This window comes from Taudactylus pleione, unplaced genomic scaffold (assembly GCF_031769625.1).
Source record: "Taudactylus pleione unplaced genomic scaffold, aTauple2 ptg000230l, whole genome shotgun sequence".
NCBI lineage: Eukaryota > Metazoa > Chordata > Amphibia > Anura > Myobatrachidae > Taudactylus > Taudactylus pleione.
In genome coordinates, this window is record NW_028284632.1 from 10,065,260 (window position 1) to 10,088,294 (window position 23,035).

The window sequence follows — 23,035 nt, forward strand, 5'->3', positions numbered from 1 at the left end:
GACCTGCTGAGAACCCCTAAGAGGCGGCCGTAGCGCCGACAAACATTGAAACAGCAGAGGGGGACCTGCTGAGAACCCCTAAGAGGCGGCCGAAGCGCCGACAAACATTGAAACAGCAGAGGGGGACCTGCTGAGAACCCCTAAGAGGCGGCCGAAGCGCCGACAAACATTGAAACAGCAGAGGGGGACCTGCTGAGAACCCCTAAGAGGCGGCCGAAGCGCCGACAAACATTGAAACAGCAGAGGGGGACCTGCTGAGAACCCCTAAGAGGCGGCCGAAGCGCCGACAAACATTGAAACAGCAGAGGGGGACCTGCTGAGAACCCCTAAGAGGCGGCCGAAGCGCCGACAAACATTGAAACAGCAGAGGGGGACCTGCTGAGAACCCCTAAGAGGCGGCCGAAGCGCCGACAAACATTGAAACAGCAGAGGGGGACCTGCTGAGAACCCCTAAGAGGCGGCCGAAGCGCCGACAAACATTGAAACAGCAGAGGGGGACCTGCTGAGAACCCTAAGAGGCGGCCGTAGCGCCGACAAACAATGAAACAGCAGAGGGGGACCTGCTGAGAACCCCTAAGAGGCGGCCGAAGCGCCGACAAACATTGAAACAGCAGAGGGGGACCTGCTGAGAACCCCTAAGAGGCGTCCGTAGCGCCGACAAACATTGAAACAGCAGAGGGGGACCTGCTGAGAACCCCTAAGAGGCGGCCGTAGCGCCGACAAACATTGAAACAGCAGAGGGGGACCTGCTGAGAACCCCTAAGAGGCGGCCGTAGCGCCGACAAACAATGAAACAGCAGAGGGGGACCTGCTGAGAACCCCTAAGAGGCGGTCGTAGCGCCGACAAACATTGAAACAGCAGAGGGGGACCTGCTGAGAACCCCTAAGAGGCGGCCGTAGCGCCGACAAACATTGAAACAGCAGAGGGGGACCTGCTGAGAACCCCTAAGAGGCGGCCGTAGCGCCGACAAACATTGAAACAGCAGAGGGGGACCTGCTGAGAACCCCTAAGAGGCGGCCGAAGCGCCGACAAACATTGAAACAGCAGAGGGGGACCTGCTGAGAACCTCTAAGAGGCGGCCGAAGCGCCGACAAACATTGAAACAGCAGAGGGGGACCTGCTGAGAACCCCTAAGAGGCGGCCGTAGCGCCGACAAACATTGAAACAGCAGAGGGGGACCTGCTGAGAACCCCTAAGAGGCGGCCGTAGCGCCGACAAACATTGAAACAGCAGAGGGGGACCTGCTGAGAACCCCTAAGAGGCGGCCGAAGCGCCGACAAACATTGAAACAGCAGAGGGGGACCTGCTGAGAACCCCTAAGAGGCGGCCGTAGCGCCGACAAACATTGAAACAGCAGAGGGGGACCTGCTGAGAACCCCTAAGAGGCGGCCGTAGCGCCAACAAACATTGAAACAGCAGAGGGGGACCTGCTGAGAACCCCTAAGAGGCGGCCGTAGCGCCGACAAACATTGAAACAGCAGAGGCGGACCTGCTGAGAACCCCTAAGAGGCGGCCGTAGCGCCGACAAACATTGAAACAGCAGAGGGGGACCTGCTGAGAACCCCTAAGAGGCGGCCGAAGCGCCGACAAACATTGAAACAGCAGAGGGGGACCTGCTGAGAACCCCTAAGAGGCGGCCGAAGCGCCGACCCACATTGAAACAGCAGAGGGGGACCTGCTGGGAACCCCTAAGAGGCGGCCGAAGCGCCGACCCACATTGAATCAGCAGAGGGGGACCTGCTGGGAACCCCTAAGAGGAGGCCGAAGCGCCGACCCACATTGAATCAGCAGAGGGGGACCTGCTGGGAACCCCTAAGAGGCGGCCGAAGCGCCGACCCACATTGAATCAGCAGAGGGGGACCTGCTGGGAACCCCTAAGAGGCGGCCGAAGCGCCGACCCACATTGAATCAGCAGAGGGGGACCTGCTGGGAACCCCTAAGAGGCGGCCGAAGCGCCGACCCACATTGAATCAGCAGAGGGGGACCTGCTGGGAACCCCTAAGAGGCGGCCGAAGCGCCGACCCACATTGAATCAGCAGAGGGGGACCTGCTGGGAACCCCTAAGAGGCGGCCGAAGCGCTGACACACATTGAAACAGCAGAGGGGGACCTGCTGGGAACCCCTAAGAGGCGGCCGAAGCGCCGACACACATTGAAACAGCAGACCTGCTGAGAATAGAGGCCAAAATATGATAATTCTGTCAATGTCCCAATATTTATGCACCTGACTGTATATTACAAAATTCTCCGGTGTACATCCCTTTGTCCCAATTTAAGATGATTACCAGCTGTATAACTTCATTTATTTGGGGAAATAATGCTCAACGTATAGCTTATAAGACACTGTCGACCTCGAGGGGAAGGTGGACTAGCGTTGCCTGATTTATATCTTTACTACCTAGCAGCTCAGATGTCCCAGATGAGGGAGTGGGTTACTCCGGTGGATCGGGGAGATCTTCCCTTGGCTCTCCTTGCAAAAGCGTGCCTGAAGCTTTCCCCCTTACAATTTTTGTTGGCTTGTACACCTCTCTCACGGTGTCCACCATTGCTGCAACAGGCTCGTAGAGTGTGGCTGGCCGGGAGAAGCTATTGGGGGAGACTCCAATTGATCTATGTTCCCCACTTTGGGATAATCTCTCTATTTCTGAGGTCAGGGGATTACAGGGTAGAGAGGCTTCGAGGTCATATGAAGTGGTAGCTATTGGGCAGCTGTACCAAGATGGGGTTCTTTATTCATTTACGTATTTGTCCTCCAAATATGGTCTTCCAGCTCACTTCTTTTATAGATACCTCCAGATTCAACATGCTCTCTGTGCAGTGGAGGGATGCAGTTCCTAACTTTAGTGAAGCCCCAAAGCGCCTATTGGTGCGTACTCTGCCCTCTAGTAGAACAGTTTCGGTAGGCTATTCCTTACTTTTGTCTTCTGGGGGAGGAGGGAGTTTGGCTGGCCTTAGAGCCCGTTGGGACAATGATCTGGGTACTGTCTGATGATGACTGGAAGATTGTTATCGGGTCTCCTCAGGTGGCTACGGCATATACAATATTTCAGCAGATACAATTGTATATTCTGCAAAGGGTTCATAGGACCCCACTTACACTTTTTGAGTTTGGAGGTTCTGCCGTGGACTCCTGTCCCAAGCGCCTTGCTCCGTCTGCTGATTTCTGGCATCTCCTCTGGTCATGCCCCTGTATTGCTTTGTTTTGGACTAGTGTGGTTACTGGTGTGCGAGATACGGGTATTCATGTACCTCTATTAACTCCACGTATCTGTTTATTTGGCCTGGACTTGGAGGATTCACTCTCTGGTTCCCATAAATTATATGTCAATAACCTTTTAATTGTGGCAAGGGTTTGTATTCCCCTCATGTGGATGGCCCCTGATCCGCCCACCTTTGCATCCTGGGTCGCCTTGGTTAATTTTACAACATCCCATGAACGCTATTTGTATCAGAAACGTGGCTGTCCGAGTAAATTTAATAAAGTCTGGTCTTTGTGGCAGAGATCCCGTCACGCCCTCTCTAATTAATAGTGATTATGATTTATTAGTTTTTGTGTTTGGAGTGCCTCGTCAGCCGTTTATTTATAAGTGCTTTTCACACAGTATTTTTGTAAGTCATACATGCAAGAGTGATAATGTAAAAATTGAGTGATTGTAATTGTTCACCCTCTGCTTTAAAGTATGTACTATAGAAATATTATTTAGATGTTTGCCGGAATGTCAGATACTCTGCTACTGTACTGATTTGTATGTAATGCTGTACAATACTGATCGTTTATTTCTTTATTATATGTACTTTGTTTTTCTTTTCTATTGATAAAAGAAAATTTATTAAAAATATTTGTTTAAAAAAAAAAAAAAAAAAGCACATTGAGGCAAGAAAATCCCTCAAGTATTTCCCAGAAGGTACAAAAACTTGTACCTTCTCACTGAACCATCCCTGCAACTGTGTTTATTTTATTAAAGACAGATGCATGCATCATGGATCTCCCCGTGCGTGCATCAGTCTATTTTTTTTTAACAAATGACGCAGCTCGAGCGCATGATGCACCGCATACTGAAAAGCACAGCACGATCAGCATACGACGGATAATATGGGCTGCACATCTGATCATACGATACATTTTAAGAGTAGCGGGAGCGCGCATCGCATCGTATCCTACCTTAAAAACTACACGATTTCCACACGATTCATCGTACGACGTGTCGCATATCGGGCAATCGGCTTGAAATCGCACTAGAGTATGGCCAGCTTTACATTAAGGATGACCTATGAGTAATCTCCTGTACACACAGTACGATAACATGTCAGATTTCAATGATAACGATCCTATCGTTATTGTTAAAATCTGACAGTTTCTGGGCCCTGCTAACGACCATACGATGGACGATGCGCGTCCACATATGTTAGTTGACGACGAACTACCGTCGTCTGTGCAAGCAGGCAGACCTGGCCGATATCGACCAGGTAAGCCTGTTTACTATAGGGACCAGTGATTGTTGATCGGGGGTCATTATAGTAGTGGAGGGTCTGCTGCATGTGCTGGATGCCCGACCCAGCACATGCAGAACATTCAGACGATCGTCTGATCGTTATCTGATCGTTGCTGTCGTACCGTGTGTACGCAGCATAGCAATTAGAATGTAACACAATGTAACATTGTATATCCTCAAAATCTAAACATATAGGCCCTCATTCAGAGGCGGTCGGAGGATGCAAGCGGTCGTTCAGAAACTGGGTGGCCACTTGCATCCTGACCGGCCGCCTGTTTCGGTCGTTAGGCTGTGGGTTTACACCCACAGCTCTAATGACCGCTAGGGTAATGACTATCGGGGCTTACGACGAGACCCTAGGGTAGGGTCTCACTTGTCATAAGCCCCGGAGAGCTTCTGGCTCTGTCAGAGCCGGAAGCTCTCCACTGACATCACTAGTAGACCGTACGGCCGCCTCTGAATGAAGCCCATAATCTCTGCCAGTATATAAAATATTCAGTTTAAAGGCATTTGGTGTATTCTTTCATCAGGACAATATATGCCCACGAACTGTGTTATGCACTACATAAGGAAAAGAAAAACAATTATTATAGTTCATGCTACCAGACTCTTACAAGCTGAATAGGCTACCTATTACAATAGGTTTATTCCTATTAGTGTGTACTAAGTGCAGGGGCGGATTGGAAAACTTAAGTGACCCTGGAAAATTTTCATAAAGTGGCACACGTTGGCTAACAGTGATAGCAACCAGCACTATTCACTACTTGCATGGACGGGCCTACACCAAGTAGAGCCAGGGGGTGAAATGTCTGAAGGAAAAAAAATTAACTATTTTTTGTGTGTACTAAATAAAAATACACCTTAATTGTATTGTGGTTTCTCTGCAACGGGGGAACCTCTGAAGAATAGATCCTTCTTGGACTGGCAGTGTCGGTATTCACTATCCATGCAGGTGTTCAAATGGTGCGGAAGCCGCCCGATTGCCTAGGAATAAAGCCAACATCATCATCATGCAATAGCGATTCAACCAGATAATCCCACAATAACAGAAGTTTTGGGGCAGGGCAAAATGTGAGTTTCTCTGATCTAACAATTTTATATTAATAAAATATATTTGCTAATTTGGTGCCATTTGTATATATGGTTTTAAGAATTGATGTTTTAATGAAGATTATTGACCCGCCGGCCTTTTTTTCTAATCCTACCAGCGGTCCGGGATGCGGTCATAATACCGACTGTGGGTATTCCGCTGGTCAGAATGCCGGCGCCGGAATCCCAACACCTGACAGAATCTCGGCGCTGGAATCCCAAAGGTAAGTAGTGGCATTGGGGGAGGGTTAGGGGTTGGTTTAGGCGCTAGGGGGAGGGTTAGGTTTAGGGTGCGGGGGTGGGAGGGGGAGGTATAGGGGTAGGGAAAGGGGGGGTTAGGATACAGACCAACCGATGTCGGTATCCTAACCCTGTCGGGATGCCGGCGTTGGGATTTTGTCCGCCGGGATCCGTGCCCAACCAAGTGGTCCTAATGATCGGGTGGGGGCGGAGAGAGAGAGTGATATATGGGAGGGACACTGGGCTAGAAGAAGGGACAGTGAGATGGGGGTGCACCTGTCTAGACGGGAATGAAGGGCAGTGAGATTGGGGGTGGGAAGGGGGAACACTGGACTCAATGGGGTGGGCACTGTTACTGGGCTGGCTGGGTTTTTTTAAGAGGTGGAGCAGTGATTGGGGAGATGGTTGTGGAGGGAAAGGGGAGACAATGGGACTGGGGACGGTGAAGGGGTCAGTGAGATGGTGGGGGTTTGAGAGACACTTGGCTGAAGGGGGGTGGAGACACAGAGAAGGGAGTACTTACCTGGGTTGTTGAGCATGCCTAGTCCCCGCAAACTCACTGGAGCAGCATCCGTAGCCACAGCAGCCTCCAGAGCACCTCAGCTGGGATTTGGGAGGCAGGAGCTGAGGTCCAGGAGCAGAGTTGAGAGTGGAGTGGCATGGCATGGTGTGGCGGTCAGGAGAGCCGCACCGGGCCATGGGGAAGGGGTGTGGCCTAACTGCGGGAGGCATGGCCACACCCCCTTAGAGAAAAAAACAACACAGTTTTGCAGCGCCACGGAGGTGGGCTTTGTGAGACCCGGCACATAGCCAGTGGAGGGGGGTGCAATCAGTATGATTGCTCTCCCCACAGGCACTGGAGACTGCTGTGGCTGCTGCTTTAATGTAAGAGGGAGGGGGAGGCAGCACCGGGCCCCTCCATCAAGGCAGGGGTCGGGTAATTAGTACCCGCTCCCCCCCCTCTCGGGAGCACTGGTGGCATTGTGGCCCGGTGGGGTGGGACTGCCGAGCCGTCAGTCTAAGGCAGCTGTCTGAACAGAGGCTGCTGAATTCATTGGAGGCAGGCCTCTCTCCAGCTAAGGAACATGATATGAGGGCGGGCCTCCTCCCGATCAGTGCTGACCGAAACACTGGACCTCAATCAGAGCCGCTCGCAAAATGCGAGCGTTCGCTCTGAATGAGGGAGGCTGCTACTTTTTTATGAGCCGGCCTCCTGGCCGCTCGCTGGGCTGTGGGTGACCACCACAGCTCTAGCGAGCAACCAGGTTGATGGTCGCGATGATCAAGACCCTACCTTGTATACAGCCTGGCTACACCCCTTCATCATACCCTCCCAGCCTAGAGTCACCTTGTATACAGCCTGGCTACACCCCTTCATCCTACCCTCCCAGCATAGAGTCACCTTGTATACAGCCTGGCTACACACCTTCACCATACCCTCCCAGCATAGTCACCTTGTATACAGCCTGGCTACACCCGCTTGAGAGATATGGTAAGAACTTACCCTTGTTATCTCTCTTTCTTCGAAGTCCACAGGGTTGACCTTTAGGTATAGCTGGATCTGGATCCACGGGCACCACACAGTTAAAAGTTTTAGCTCTCAGGATGCACTTGGTCCATCCTCCTTTTTACCCCGCCCCCGAGCCACAGGCACCTCAGTTGATAAGTAGCCAAGGCCGGCGGAGGAACAACAGAAAGAAGGAAGACTGGAACACACAAGAACCATACTCACAGAAAGTGAGATGGAAAACCAGTGACCAGTAACACAGCCCATATGAAGCCAGGTGCATCAAGGCGGGTGCCCTGTGGACCCTATGGACTTCGAAGAAAGAGAGATAACAAGGGTAAGTGCTTACCATATCTCTCATTTTCTTTTTCAGGGTCCATAGGGGGTCCACAGGGTTGACCTTGGGGATGTCCCAAAGCAGTCCAATTAAGGATGGAGACGCTCCTGCGCTGAGAGTAGAATCCAGTGCCCAAAGGAAGCATCCTGAGAGGCGAAGGTGTCAAAAGCATAGAACCTCAGGAAGGTCTGGATGGAAGACCACATAGCCGCCTTACACAGCTGACAGCCGAGGCACCACGGCGAGCTGCCCACGAGGAGCCCATAGACCGAGTAGAATGAGCCTTAACAGAAACTGGAACAGGCAGGCCCGTCTGTGTATAAGCCTCAGAGATAGCCAAACGAAGCCATCTAGCCAAAGTGTGTTTGCTTTCTGGCCATTCCCTCTTGTGAAATCCAAAGAGTACGAATAAGGAATCAGATTTCCGAAGGGAACCGGTCCGGTCCCATAAATTTTGAGAGCACGGACCACATCCAAGGAGGCCTCACCAGCTGTGAGGTCTGGTGACTGAAAGGCCGGTACAACAATTTCCTGATTAATATGGAAATTAGAAACAACTTTAGGTAGAAAACCAAGATGAGTGTGAAGCACCGCCCTGTCCTGGTGAAATATCAGAAAGGGAGGACGACAGGAAAGCGCCCCCAATTCTTATACCCTCCTGGCCAAAGCAATTGCTAGGAGAAAGAGTCTTAGTCGTCAACCACTTGAATTCCACCGACTCTAGTGGTTCAAATGGAGGGCCCAAAGAACTACTGCAAAATCCCAAGGAGCCACTGGGGGGACAAAGGGAGGTTGAATCCATAAGACACCTTGGAGGAAGGTGTGGATATCCATTAGCGGAGCAAGTCTACGTTGGAACCATACTGACAGAGCAGAGACAAGCACTTTCAATGAGACCAGGGTCCAATCCAGCTTGAAGGAAGGCCAGGACTCTGGAAATCCAAAACACCTGGAGGTCGTAACCTCTGGGACGAAACCATTGGAAATACCTATGCCACACTCTGTGATAGATCTTAGCAGAAGCTGGCTTACGTGCTCTAAGCATCGTGTTGATGACAGAGCTAGAGAATCCTTTGGACCTTAGGAGGGATGTCCCAAGAGCCATGCTGTCAAAGACAGACGACCCAGGTCCGGGTAAAGGCAAGGACCTTGAGACAGCAGGTCCGGTCGTTGAGGCAGCAGGAACTGTGTTGATGGAGAGACTCCAAAGATATGAGTACCAATGACGCCTGGGTCAAGCTGGAGCCACTAGCCGGACAGTGCCTCCGTCTTGTCTGAAATTGCGAAGAACTTGAGGAAGAAGAGAGACTGGAGGGAATAGGTACGCAAACTGGAAGGTCCACTTCACTGATAATGCGTCTACAAAGGTTGCCTCGGCATCTCTTGTTCTGGACCCGTACACTGGCAGTTTGTGACTGTGCCGGGAGGCTATGAGGTCCACCTTTGGGAGGCCCCATCTGTTCACTAGGAGTTGAAATGCCACTTGGTGAAGAGACCATTCCCCGGAATAGACGTCGTGACGGCTGAGGAAGTCTGCTTTCCAATTGAGAACTCCCGGAAGAAACCCAGCAGAGATGGCTGGAAGGTGACCCTCAGCCCACGTTTGAATGTGTGACACTCCTGTCATTGCTGCCCGACTTTGAGTGCCTCCTTGTGAGTGATGTAAGCCACTGTTGTGGCATTGTTGGACTGAACCTGTACAGGTTTTCCGTGAAGTATGTGCTGGGCTAGTTTGAGGGCCCTGTAGACACCTCGAAGTTCCAATATGTTGATTGGCAGGGTTGATTGGACTGATGTCCAACGGCCCTGAAAGGAATGCGGACTGGTCACTGCGCCCCAGCCCCGGAGACTAGAGTCCGTTGTTAGGATTACCCAGTCCGGGATCCAAAAGGGGCGAACCCTTGATTAGAATAGATGTCTGTAGTCACCAAGATAGAGACAGAAGCACCTCCGGAGAGAGCACCATCGTTTGAGCTTTGATCCGATGTCTTAACCTGTTCCATCTGGAGAGAACTAGCCTCTGCAAAGGCCTGTAATGGAACTGAGCATATTCCACCATGTCGAAGGTGGACAACATGGATCCCAGAACTTGCATTGCTGAGTAGATCGACACTCGGTGACTGTGAAGACATCTGTGCACTCGTACTCGAAGTGTGGAGATCTTGTCTGATTTCAGAAAGATTCTCTGATCCTGAGAATCCAGCAGGGCCTCCAGATGAATCATTCTATGTGAGGGATTCAGGGAGGCCCTTATTTCCAGATGATTAACCAACTGTGCTTGTGAAGGAAAGCAATGATTAGCTATAGATGGCTTTTTAAGCCCCTCTGGGGATTCTGCTAATAGCAGGAAGTCGCCCAGATATGGTAGCAGTCGGACACCCTGACCATGCAGGTGGGCTGCTATGACAGCCATAATTTTTGGAAACACCTATGGAGCTGTGGACAGTTCAAAGGGCAGAAAACTGGAGATATCGGTAATGAGAGGGCGCTATAGGTACATGTATGTACTCGTCCTGAATATCCAGCGATACCATAAAGTCTCCCAGCTCCATAGCTAGGATGATGGAGCATATGGTTTCCACCCTGAACCTTAGCACCCTTAGGGATTTGTTCAGGGATTTGAGGATAAGCCGATGAGATCTATTCGGCTTCTGAACCAAAAAGAGTAGAATTATATTCAGTCCCTCGCTGAGATAGCAGGACTGGCACAATTACCCCTGCTTGCAGCAAGTACTGTATGGCCTTCTGGATTTGTATAAAAACTGGTGGGGAGGCAGTCTGAGAAAGTAGAGGGCATACCCATGAGAGACCACTCCTCTCATGGTCTCCAAGCATCCGTGGTGGTTTGACACCAATACTGGGCGAACTGAAGAAGTCGGCCTCCTTCTCTGGGAACCCCTAGAGGGAGGCCCGTCCCACCAGGCTAAGGGGTTTATCCTCGGGTTTTGAAGCAGGGCGTCTGCTTGGTTCTGGTTTTGGGGAGCCCTCGTGGAAGCCAAATGCCTAGAAAAGGATTTCCTTTAGGCTTTCCTTGAGGAGGAAAGGACTTAAAAAGATTTAGAGCCTGATTCAGACCCGCTCGCGAGCGCATAGCACTCACAAGCGGGTCGATGTTTGGCCCCTGCGCATGACGGGTGCTCCGTCGCTACGGGTCTGGTACCAATACAGGTCGGCTGTTGATTATAATTGACAGCTCGCCCTGTTTTGGAGGTGGGCAGGGGGGGTTGGCTTGACAAACGGAGGCGTTCCAAAGGGAACACCTGCCGTTTGTAGGCAGCCCTACTGACATCACCAGTGATGTCAGTAGGTGGACTTCCTGCTCTATTAGAGCAGGAAGTCCACTGGGACTTGCGATGGATGAGACCCTACCTCAAGGGTCTCGTCACAAGCCCGATGGTCGCGACCATCACCTGGCCGCTCGCAAAAGCTGTGGGTGGTCACCCACAGCTATGCGAGCGGCCAGGAGGCCAACACACACAAATAAAAGAAAAAGGCCCTGATTCAGAGCGAGCACTCTGAAAGAGCGTCCGGCTCTGAATCAGGGCCATAGTCCGAGGCCTTGTAGTAGAGGTAGCTGAAGGCAGAAATGCCGCTTTTGATACTACCAACGTGGTTACGATATTTGTCAATGGGTCAAACAAGATCTCCCCATTATAGGGTAATCCTTCAAGGCCTTTCCTGGAATCCACATCTGCCTTCCATGATCACAGCCACAGGGTACGGCAGGCAGACAAAGAGGCGGCCGAAACTGTGGAGGTTAGGAGACTGGCATCTAAGGTTGCTTCACCAATATAGGAAGCTGCATCTCGAATGTGAGCAACAAAAGACATCTGATTCCTAGAAGCTTCTGAGGGAAAAGTGTTTTCAAGTGCGTCAGCCCAGCTCTCTATAGGTTTAGCTACCCATGTGATAGCCATGGGTGGGCGGGCAACAGTCCCTTAAAGAGAGCATATCGATTTCAGGCAATCTTCCACCTTCCTATGTAGTTCAAGGAAGTAATTGTAGGAATAGGCAACGTATTTTAATTAAACACGTAACATGGGAATCCACAGGGGGTGTTTCTGACTTTGCACAATGAGCCACAGAAAAAGGGTAAGGTGAAGTTAGCTATTTTTGTGGTTGAAACCTCTTACCAGACCGATTGCCAGGCTGCAGCCATGTGTTCAGCTAGCTGATCCGATATAGGGAAATCTGCTGAAGTCCCTTTCTGCCATTTAAACAGCGGGTGCTTGGATTTAGGGGCTGGCTCGTCATCTTCTATTAATAAGATGGATCTGACAGCTCGCACCAAAGCAGGAATATTATTTTTGACCGACTCTCATTCTCCTCCAGAAGGGAGTCAGGTTTAAAGAGATCAGCATCTTTTACCTCATCGGATGATACCTCAGAATCTGAAAGTTGCGTGGACTGTGACGATACCACAGGACGCTTAAAGGGGTTACTGGGAAGGGGCTTCTTACCCTGCAACATGGAGTGAAAGCCATTAGATGTAGCCACCAGACTCTGCACCGAGTTAGAAAGTACATCTACCCATGGTGGCAGTACAGGGGGCTTGTATCGCCTGAACCTGTTGAGGCAACCCCAAAGGGGACATTACTGCCTGCTGTGATAACCCCATAGGGGGAATTACAGCCAGATCCGCTATGCGGTCCGCAATAGTGGCTAGTACCTTGGAGAAAATTAAGCTCAGGAGGGCCCTAGCACCGGCTCTGTCTGATGGGCCAGGTGGAGTATAATACTTACTACATAGCCCATCTTGTATGAAATCCTCCTCACTTAAGCCTGCAGCACATAACTTGCAAGATAGCAGTATGTGAGCAGATGCCTGTTGTTACTCTTGCCTTTGCTAAACATAGCTGCAGAGTAAATTGCACACAATATGGCACTGGGTATAATGCAACCTCTGTGTTATTGTAGGATACTAGTAGCAATGCAAAATACTGGTCTTGTCTTATGCTTGGCTAAGCAGCATGAGCCCACAGCCCAAATATGGCACAGTGCAACGAACTCCTGTATGTGACAAACCTCACAAATACTTAGTTCTATAGAAGTGAGGCATTGGAAACCCCCTGAATACACCTGTATGTTAGGGTAATAGTCAGAGAAAAGATAAGGATAAATTCCATCCCATCATGGTACCATAATAATCTATGGTATTTAGTGTTCCCTCTAGCTCCGGCGGCAGGCAGGGCGCCGGAGCTAGAGAGGGCAATGTTGTGCGCGCGACGAAGGCGCGCGTGCCCGAAAAGGGGGTGTGGTTACGAAAAGGGGGCGTGTCTATAAGACGTGTCCCCTTTTCGTCATACTTGGGGGCGTGCCCGGCGCTTACGGACATGCCGGGCAGTCCCCAAGCGCTGCAGAAAGGGAGAATAGACGTCGGGCGCATGCGCCCGGCGTCTATTCTCCGGCGGTGACCGGGTCACCGCATGTTTGTCCACCCGCGGGACACTGCGTCCCGCGGGTGAGAACGGCTCCCGCAGGCTGTTAGGGCAGGGTGCTTTTTGCCCTCCAGAAGGAGGGCAGGGCGCCGCGCCCCGCTAAAACAGCCTAGCGGGAACGCTAGGTATTCTAATGGTGCATACACACGGTCAGATGTGTCAAATGAACAATTAAACGATTTTACCAATGATTTGAATGATTTCTGACTGCATTAAAATGAATGGAATCGTCCAAATCTGACTGCAAAGACATCAGATGTCAGATATCGTTATCTGACAAGCGGGAACGCGCATCGTTCATCTGACCAACATGTCAGATATGTCAGATTTTCCTTCAGATATGAACGATTTTTAAAATCGTTATTGTACAGATCTGAAGGAAGATCTGACTGTGTGTATGCACCTTAACCCTATATTAGTCTTCTTTTGCATCCTGAAGATAGTGCATTAAAGCACTGAAACGAACTGTGAGTGGAGTGGTTCTTTATGGATGAGTGCTGCACCTATGACATACTTATTGGATTTTATGTGAAGGCACCGTCTGCAGTTAAAGGTTTGGTATTTGAAGCGCCAGACCACGATATATATAAAGATACAGTCAAATCCTGCATACTCAATAATCAAATGAATGATGGGTGCTCAGTCATAGGTGATAAATGAAAAAGTCCGGTATGCACTAAAAACAAGTAGTGTGTGTTATTGTTTAACTGTGATTTGCCCCGTGATGAATATGCCAGTGGCCACCGAAGCGGCCGTCGGGCTATCTATATATCATGATCAATTGCTGTTGTATCGGCTCCAGGCAGATGAAGTCCGTTAAGTATTAACTGGTATTTTCTGCATGTAGCACTTTGATTTGTGACTGAAGAATCATACTGGAGGCTGTTTTATGAGCATGCATTATATATAAATTACATTTTGGCATAGTTATTTGAAGTGCTGTTTTTTTTCAGTGCATACCGGCACTCTCTCTAATTCTATACTTCACCCCGCTGCTCTCATTATGTCATGTCTCCAACATGAGGATGTATGCAGGTATTGACTGCGGCACTCAGGGTTTCTCAAAAGAATAAAACAGCAGCCTTTGGTATGTCAACGTTTCAATGTTTAAACCAACATTTTCATCAGAAATAAAGAATAAGTGTGTATTCACCATTTATATGTGCTCCTCTTCACCATGCTCAGCCTCCTGCCGGGGGTCCTGTCAATAGGATAGAGCAGCCATAAAGAAAAATATAATATCAAAAAGTATAGTATGTAGTATACACCATATGAGGAAAGCAACACATATTCATGTCACTATCATTGATGTCAATGAGGGAATAGTCCCAGAAGAAACATATTGGCCAGAAGTATGTATGGGGACCGAACCAGGAGACTGCATCCATAGGCACCTCTCTCTGGTCTGCAACCCAGCCGTCCAAGCCAGTCTAACTGTCACAGAAAACATGAGTACGAAATACTTACATTTAGGCCCCAAGGAGCGACAACATCGAGTTTAAAATTCACTGTGCCTCCCGTCTAAGCAGCATCTTGCCCAGATCACCCCTATGTTTAAGTGGAGGGATGTGGTCTATCATTCTGTATTTTAGCGATGTAAGGGGATGATTATATTCTAGAAAGTGGCTTGCCACCGGTTGTTCACTAACACCAGTGCTGCCCGGATGGCTGATCTGTGGACCGCCATCCTTTCCTTTAATTTTCCTGTCCGGTCATAAAATAATAATAATAATAAAATACATAAAATACATAAAATAGAAATATAAAATTATTATTAACATAACATTGTGCTTAGCTGCCATCCTTTAGATGAATGAAGTGGTGCTGTACACACCTGTATTTCTATGGTCTGCACCACTTCTGATGGCAGACACCAGCCATGGGGAGGTGGAATATGCACACATGATGAGGTAGCAGAGGTACTAGATGGGGAAAGAAGCATAGGGACAAATGGAGATGGTTGCAGAGGTACAGATGACAAAGGGGGCAGAGACATAGCAGGGGGAAGTATCAGAGGCACAGATAGAGGAGGACAGAAGGAAAATGTGGCAAAGGATGGGAAACAGGAATGAGGCATACCTGTAAGGGGAGGGGCAGAGGCACAGCATATAACGGTGGCAGAGGCACACATTGGTGGCGGTTTAGGGGAACACGTGGGGTGGGTAGGTGGAGAGGCACAGGTGAGGAACGTCTGAGTGCCTCTATTTAGCCCAGCGAGGGGAAGCAGGGGGCGGAGGAGAAAGGAGGAGCTGTGGGGGACCTTGGGGTGGGGCATCATGCAGAGTAGTCGGGAGAGGAAAGTGAAACTCAGCCGGACAGTGAGACTAAAGTCCCCTGCAAGAGTGGGGGAGGAGAGCACACACCACCAATGCCCCCATCTAAAATCTGGCTGGGTCTAATGATCAAAACTGAGGGGCCACTGGTGCTAACGATCCCAGCCCAAGCGGCTTCTGACTCACAGACAGAGACATGTGGCTGTGAGCGAGAGGCAGGCTGCAGCTGCGATCATCAGCACCAGCAGCCCATCTGTCAGATCTGTGCCCTGGCGCTTCCTTTACTTTCCTTTATGGGAGTGTTTAGATCCCCTTCAATATATGTACTTGGAAGTAGCGTTCCCGCTAGGCTGTTTTAGCGGGGCGCGGCGCCCTGCCCTCCTTCTGGAAGGCAAAAAGCGCCCTGCCCTCCAGAAGGAGGGCAAAAAGCGCCCTGCCCTAACAGCCTGCCGGAGCCGTCTTCACCCGCGGGTCGCAGTGTCCCGCGGGTGAAGAAATTTGCGGTGACCCGGTCACCGCCGGAGAATAGACGCCGGGCGTATGCGCCCAGCATCTATTCTCTCTGTCTGCAGGGCTTGGGGGCTGCCCGGCGTGTCCGTAAGTGCCGGGCACGCCCCCAAGAGTGACGAAAAGGGGACGCGTCTTATAGACACGCCCCCTTTTTGATGACCACGCCCCCTTCTCGCTCCGGCCCTGCGTCACGCCGGAGCTAGAGTGAACACTATGGAAGTGACGTGGATTGAGTGCAGTAAGGAATGACATTGGACAGTAACTAATGTCAGGGTACAAATAATGAAAGGGATCTATCCACTACCCTTCCTTTATACCCCTCAGCTCCATCTGCCGCCCAGCTCATCTGTCAGCGTGGCCTCCCAGCACAACCGGCTGACTGACGTATGCTGCGTATACGCGCAGCAATTTAAATGAACGATTTGAACAATAACGATATCGTTCATATCGTTATCGATCATTTTTTGCCTACCAACGATCAGCGATGTGCGGGCACGTATGGACGATAGCGATACCGTCCATCGGCCATGCATGCTGGCCAACCTGCTCGATATCGAGCAGGTTACTATAGGGACCTCGCTATAGTCATTGGTGTGCTGGATGATCGATATCGATCATCCAGTACACCAGGACGATCAGCCAGCGATATCGTTATCGCTGGCTGATCGGTCCGTGTGTACGGAGCTTTGTAGAGCACTTTCCGGCCCACTTAGCTCCGCCCACCTCATTTGTCAGCCCGCCCCTCAGCCCCGCAGGATGACTGCAGACTGTAATATATGCCTGGCCTCACACTTTAGCCTGCCGTGTGTAATTTAATGTGGTCCGGCCCCACTGCAGGCTGCCTCGGCTCACCGGGAATCTTCCTGCTGACTCCAACAGCCAATCCACCCCTGGCAGAAGACACGCAAATGCAGAAGGTCAATGCAGCGATCTTTAGCATCTGTGAGATATGGCAGCAAAAGACCCACCAGAGTGCCCATTAACACTACGACACCAGACACAGCGCCTCACCTGGGCTCTTGACGTACAGTCAGGTGAATAAATATTGGGACATTGACAGAATTTTCATATTTTGGCCTCTATTCACCACCACAATGGCTTTGAAATGAAACAAACAAGATGTGCTTTAACTGCAGACTTTCAGATTTAATTTGAGGGTAATTACATCCAAATCAGGTGAATGGTGTAGGAATTACAACGGTTCTATATGTGCCTCCCACTTTTTAAGGGGACAAAAGTAATGGGACAAACTAAACAATCCTAAATCTAACTTTCACTTTTAATACTTTGTTGCAAATCCTTTGCAGGCAATTACTGCCTGAAGTCTGGAACGCATAGACATCACCAGACGATGGGTTTCATCCCTGGTGATGGTCTGTCAGGCCTCTACTGCAAATGTCTTCAGTTCCTGCTTGTTCTTGGGGCATTTTACCTTCAGTTTTGTCTTCATCAAGTGAAATGCATGCTCAATCGGATTCAGGTCAGGGGATTGACTTGGCCATTGCATAACATTCCACTTTTTAGCCTTAAAAAACTCTTTGGTTGCTTTTGCAGTATGCTTCGGGTCATTGTCCATCTGCACTGTGAAGAGACGTCCAATGAGTTCTGAAGCATTTGACTGAATATGAGCATATAATAATGCCCGAAACACTTCAGAATTCATTCTGCTGCTTTTGGCAGCAGTCACATCATCAATAAATACAAGGGAACCAGTTCCATTGGCAGCCATACATGCCCACGCCATGACACTACCACCACCATGCTTCACTGATGAGGTGGTATGTTTTGGATCATGAGCAGTTCCTTTCCTTCTCCATACTCTTCTCTTCCCATCACTCTGGTACAAGTTGATCTTTGTCTCATCTGTCCATAGGATGTTGTTCCAGAACTGTAATGGCTTTTTTAGATGTTGTTTGGCAAACTCTAATCTGGTCTTCCTGTTTTTGTGGCTCACCAATGGTTTACATCTTGTGGTGAACCCTCTATATTCACACTTGTGAAGTCTTTTCTTGATTGTTGACTTTGACACATATACACCTACCTCCTGGAGAGTGTTCTTGATTTGGCTAACTGTTGTGAAGGGGTTTTTCTTCACCAGGGAAATAATTATTTTGTCATCCACCACAGTTGTTTTCCGTGGTCTTCCGGGTCTTTTGGTGTTGCTGAGCTCTCCGGTGCGTTCTTTCTTTTTAAGAATGTTCTAAACAGTTGATTTGGCCACACCTAATGTTTTTGCTATCTCTCTGATGGGTTTGTTTTGATTTTTCAGCCTAATGATGGCTTGCTTCACTGATAGTGACAGCTCTTTGGATCTCATATTGAGAGTCCACAGCAACTGATTCCAAATGCAAGTGTCACATCTAGAATCAACTCCAGACCTTAATTGATAATGAAATAATGAGGGAATAGCCCACACCTGTCTATGAAATAGCTTTTGTTGATAGTCCCATTACTTTTGGCCCCTTAAAAAGTGGGAGGCACATATAGAAACCGTTGTAATGCCTACACTGTTCACATGATTTGGATGTAATTACCCTCAAATTAAATCTGAAAGTCTGCAGTTAAAGCACATCTTGTTTGTTTCATTTCAAAGCCATTGTGGTGGTGAATAGAGGCCAAAATATGAAAATTCTGTCAATGTCCCAATATTTATCCACCTGACTGTAGCTAATTTGACACTGGAGTACTGGCAACATGTGGCGTGGTCCGGTGAGTCACGGTTCCAGTTGTTTCGGGCTGATAGTAGGGTTCAGATATGGCGCAAACAACATGAGGCCATGGACCCCAGTTGTCAACAAGGTACCGTCTAGGTTGGTGGTGGTTTCATAATGATGTGTGGTGTGTTCATCTAGCATGGGTTGGGGCCACCTGAAAATGTCACTGACCGTTAACCTCTACGTTGCATAGCTTTATGACCATCTGCAGCCCTTCATGGATTTCATGCACCCCCACAATGATGGAATATTCCAGCAGGATAATGCACCGTGTCATCGGTCCCAAGTCGTCTAGTATTGGTTCGAGGAGCATTCTGGAGAGATTTGACAAATGGTGTGGCCACCATGTTCTCCCAACATGAAATCAAATCTAGCATTTATGGGACGTGGTGGAGAGGTTCATTCCTGCATCTACAAATATCAGGGAGTTGTGGGAAGCTATCCAGACAGCATGGGTCACATCTCTCCAGAAGTCTTCCGTCCACTTGTGAAATCGATGTCATGTCGAGTTGCTGCACTTCACCAGTCTAGAGGGCTTTCTACACGATACTAGGCATCTATCCCATGAGTTTTAGCACTTTTTGTCAGCAGGGATTTATTACAGACATTGCTGCTGCAAGGGAGATCTGTCTCAGGAGATGTCAGATGCTGTTAGCTCTGTCACATGTAATCTAGCAATTCTAACAGTAGGAAAGACCAGACAGAGGCTCCCAGACTAAGCATATGTACATAAGGTAAACTTTCTAAGGCTGCACAATAGAGCTGGCCCTAGCCAATTTGGTGCCCTAGGCAAAATTTTGACTGGTCTCCCTATCAAATAATCCCACCACCAATCTAAGGCCCCTATTTATCAATGAAGTATAACCCCTTTAGCGCTTGCTAAAGGGGTTATGCCATCTTTTCTAGAGAAAACAGTTATAATCAAAGATTACCGCTGTTTGTCATTATAGCTCTCGCTATCTTTTATATATACACACATTTACATATATACATATACAATATATATATATATATATATATATATATATATATATTAGTAACAAAAGTCAGGTGGCACTCAGAGTCTCAGTAAATCCATGGTTGCATGGTTGTACAGTGGGGTAAGTGCATATTGTTTTATGTGTTTATATGCCTTGTTGTATGTGTTTCACTTTGTTATGTTGTCCTGAGGAAGGGGTGGATCACCTCGAAACGTCGACCATTGACCATTAAATCCCTCTGGTGAGGGTATTGGATTTACTGAGACTCTGAGTGCCGCCTGACTTTTGTTACTATTACATTTTGGGGGTGCTGTCCTCCTTGGAGGGCACCAGAGCAAGTATTGGGCTTCTTGCCCTATGACACGGATAGTGGGAGTGCCGGTGCGCAGTATTGTATGTATGTATGTATGTATATACTATACGGACAGAGGTCGGCGCCACAAAATATAAACGGCAAGGGTGCACATCCAGAGACCAAAGCTGACCCCAAACGCAGAGAAGCGCAGCACTCCATGAACTTCAAGGAAATGACCACAGCACAATGCATAATTTTCTGAACATTAAGCGCCGTATTCAATCAGAGGCGAAATCGGCCGTTTTCGCCTTCGTTTGCGAATCGGCCGATTTGTGAAAAACTGCGAAAAACTGACATTTTTCACCTAAAAACTGGAGAAACCTTTTCTCCAGCCTAGGGCAGGCGAAAAAATTTACAAAATCCCTATTTTTGGGTAAAAATGTGGGGATTTCTTACAGAACCCTTTGGACAGCCCCCCTAATGATAATTTAGCGAAAACATATTTCGTAAATTGCGTACTTTGTCAAAAATCAGGCGCTGAAATTTCAGTCTAAATTTTTTTTCCCCGTAAAAAATGTGTTTAACGTATCGGGTCTGGTATTTCGGAGGGCCATAAGGCTGCGCCAAGTGTTTTAAACATCGCACGTGGCTGGCGCAGGTGGTTCTTTAAAACCACTAAAAAACCACCTGTGCCGGCAACGTACGATGTTTAAAACACTTGGCGCATCTTTATGTCCCTTCAAAATACCAGTCCCAATACATTAAATGCATTTTTCACAAAAAATAAATAAATTTCAGCTGTCATTTTTCGCCAAAGCACGCAATTTATGTAAAAATGTTTTGCCAAAGTATCATTGGGGGGGCTGTCCAAAGGGCTCTGTAAGAAATCCCCACATTTTTACACAAAAATAGGGATTTTGCCCATTTTCCACCTTTTTAAAAATGAAGGAAAGTTTTCTCCATTTTTACATGATGGCGATAATATCGCCGAAAAATCGGGTGATTGAATACGGCCCTATGCCTTGTGCCGTGGTTATTTCCTTGAAGTCCACAGAGTGCTGCAATTACTTCATTTGAGATAGATGAGAGAGAGATCTCTATCTATATATATATATATATATCTATTTGAGATATATCTATTTGAGATACATTATATATATATATATAGATATATATATATAATATGCAAATGGCCCGGCACTCTGCAAACCCTAGTCAGGGTATATACCTTGCTCCAGGTGCCCTCAGAGGGTAGAGATCACTCCCCTCAATGAAGTCGACAATGGATCAGCGGCACTCAGGAGTCTTTAAAAGTTAGTGAAGAAAAGGTGTCTTTATTTCGACGTTTCGGGGTCAAGTGACCCCGTCTTCAGGAACACACACAGGTTCCTAAAGACGGGGTCACTTAACCCCCGAAACGTCGAAATAAAGACACCTTTTCTTCACTAACTTTTAAAGACTCCTGAGTGCCGCTGATCCATTGTCAACATATATATATATATTATAAATATCTATAGATATATATCTATATATATCCCCAAAAAAACAAAGATATCATAGATATGTTTGTGTGTGTGTATGTATATCTATCTATATATAGATAGATATAAATACACACACACATATCTATGACATTGTTGTTTTTTTGGGGGATATATATATATATATATATATATATATATATATATATATATATATATATATATGACAGCTCAGCCCCCCTCTCTGCCAACATTGCCTGCCTACGCAGGTTACACTTACTTTTTGATGCAGGTAATGCTGCTGGGCAAGGGCTGGGCGCTGGGCAATGCGGGTGGAGCGCCGGCGGTTAGTCTGGGAGCAGAGCCGTGAGGTCACACATGGCTCTGCTCCGCAAAGGCACATGGGAAGAGTGGCCGTGACTGGGCATGCGCAGCATACCCTCCGCAGCCATCTTCTCTCCTACTGCAGCCAATAGCCAGAATGAGCTTCTATGCAGACGCTCATTCTTCTGACCTGGCTCACAGTCAGTCACCTGACTGGCTGACTACCGTACTGTAGTGCCCGATCGGAGCTGCAACGGGAGGGGAGGGGGTGAGGCAGCGTCGCGAAGGGTGTGGGGGCAGCATCAGAGCCCTGGAATGCCTCCCCGCCCCAAGGCGTTTCAGTCGCCCTAGGCATTTGCTTAGTATGCCTAGGGCCGGCTCAGTATTTGTGGGAAGGTACATAAAGCAGTTCATATTCTCTGTAGAGCAATCACAGTAAAATGCACTGACAGGTAGCCACTAGCCAGGGCAGGAGGAGACATCATCTGCAGGTTATGAGGAGACAGGCGCTAACACACACAGGACGCTGCATGGCATCTGACGTCACACCACTGTGCCAGTGCTCTGATTGGCTAGTGAGTGTCATCACGTGATGCGGTAGTAGCAGGGAAGGAGACAGGCGTCTCCGTTGTTATGGTGACCAGGCGCAGGTATGGCGGAGAAGAAGAAGTTTAGTGGAGCTCCCTTCGGCAGCCAGGAGGCCAGGTACAAATGTCCAGCCCAGGACGCACAGGCTGCGGGAATATAATGCTTTTGGGACAGTGGGAAACTAAAGCAAACAGAGACATAACAGCACACCTTGGTGTATGAGAAGGTCTATAATGTTACAGCCTAACTTTCTTTAATGTATCGTTAAGTCAGGGGCGTATCTACATCCAGCGCTATCACACACACACAGCAGCTGGCTGGTTAGTTCTTCTATCATGTATGTGAAACAATGTAGCTGCAGCATGACAGGACACGCTGTCCTGGAGCTGAGCAGCCTAAGCCCGTCCTCCCTCCTCCCTGACTGCTCTGTGTATCGTGTGTGTACTGCTGCTGCGGGGATCACTGATTTAGAGCAGACAGGCAAGAGGCAGCGTCTGCTCTTAGTCACAGGCAGCAGCTTCTATAGCACAAATCCTCCTCCCCAACGCATAAAATTGGCTGGCAGCAAAGTGTTAAACACATAAATTACATACAGTACTTGAAGTTGTCTCTGTCTCTGTCCTCTCTGTCACCCGTCCACTACACCCCACGCTGATTGGATAAGGTCCAATGGTGGGGGTGGGACAAACTTTAAATGACAGGCTACTGGACAAATGATTGCCTGTATAGTGGTGAGTGGACTTGTGCTGTGTGTACACAGGAAGGG

General features: G+C 48.7%; 1 long non-coding RNA gene across 1 annotated transcript; it reads right to left on the reverse strand.

Moving 5' to 3' along the window:
- Nucleotides 1-5,359: 5,359 nt before the first annotated feature.
- On the reverse strand, nt 5,360-22,926 carry LOC148516989 (uncharacterized). Its single transcript, XR_015879341.1, has 3 exons — nt 22,863-22,926; nt 14,258-14,305; nt 5,360-5,477 (listed from the first exon to the last, which is right to left on the reverse strand). It is a non-coding gene; the product is annotated as an uncharacterized LOC148516989 (long non-coding RNA).
- Nucleotides 22,927-23,035: the final 109 nt, after the last annotated feature.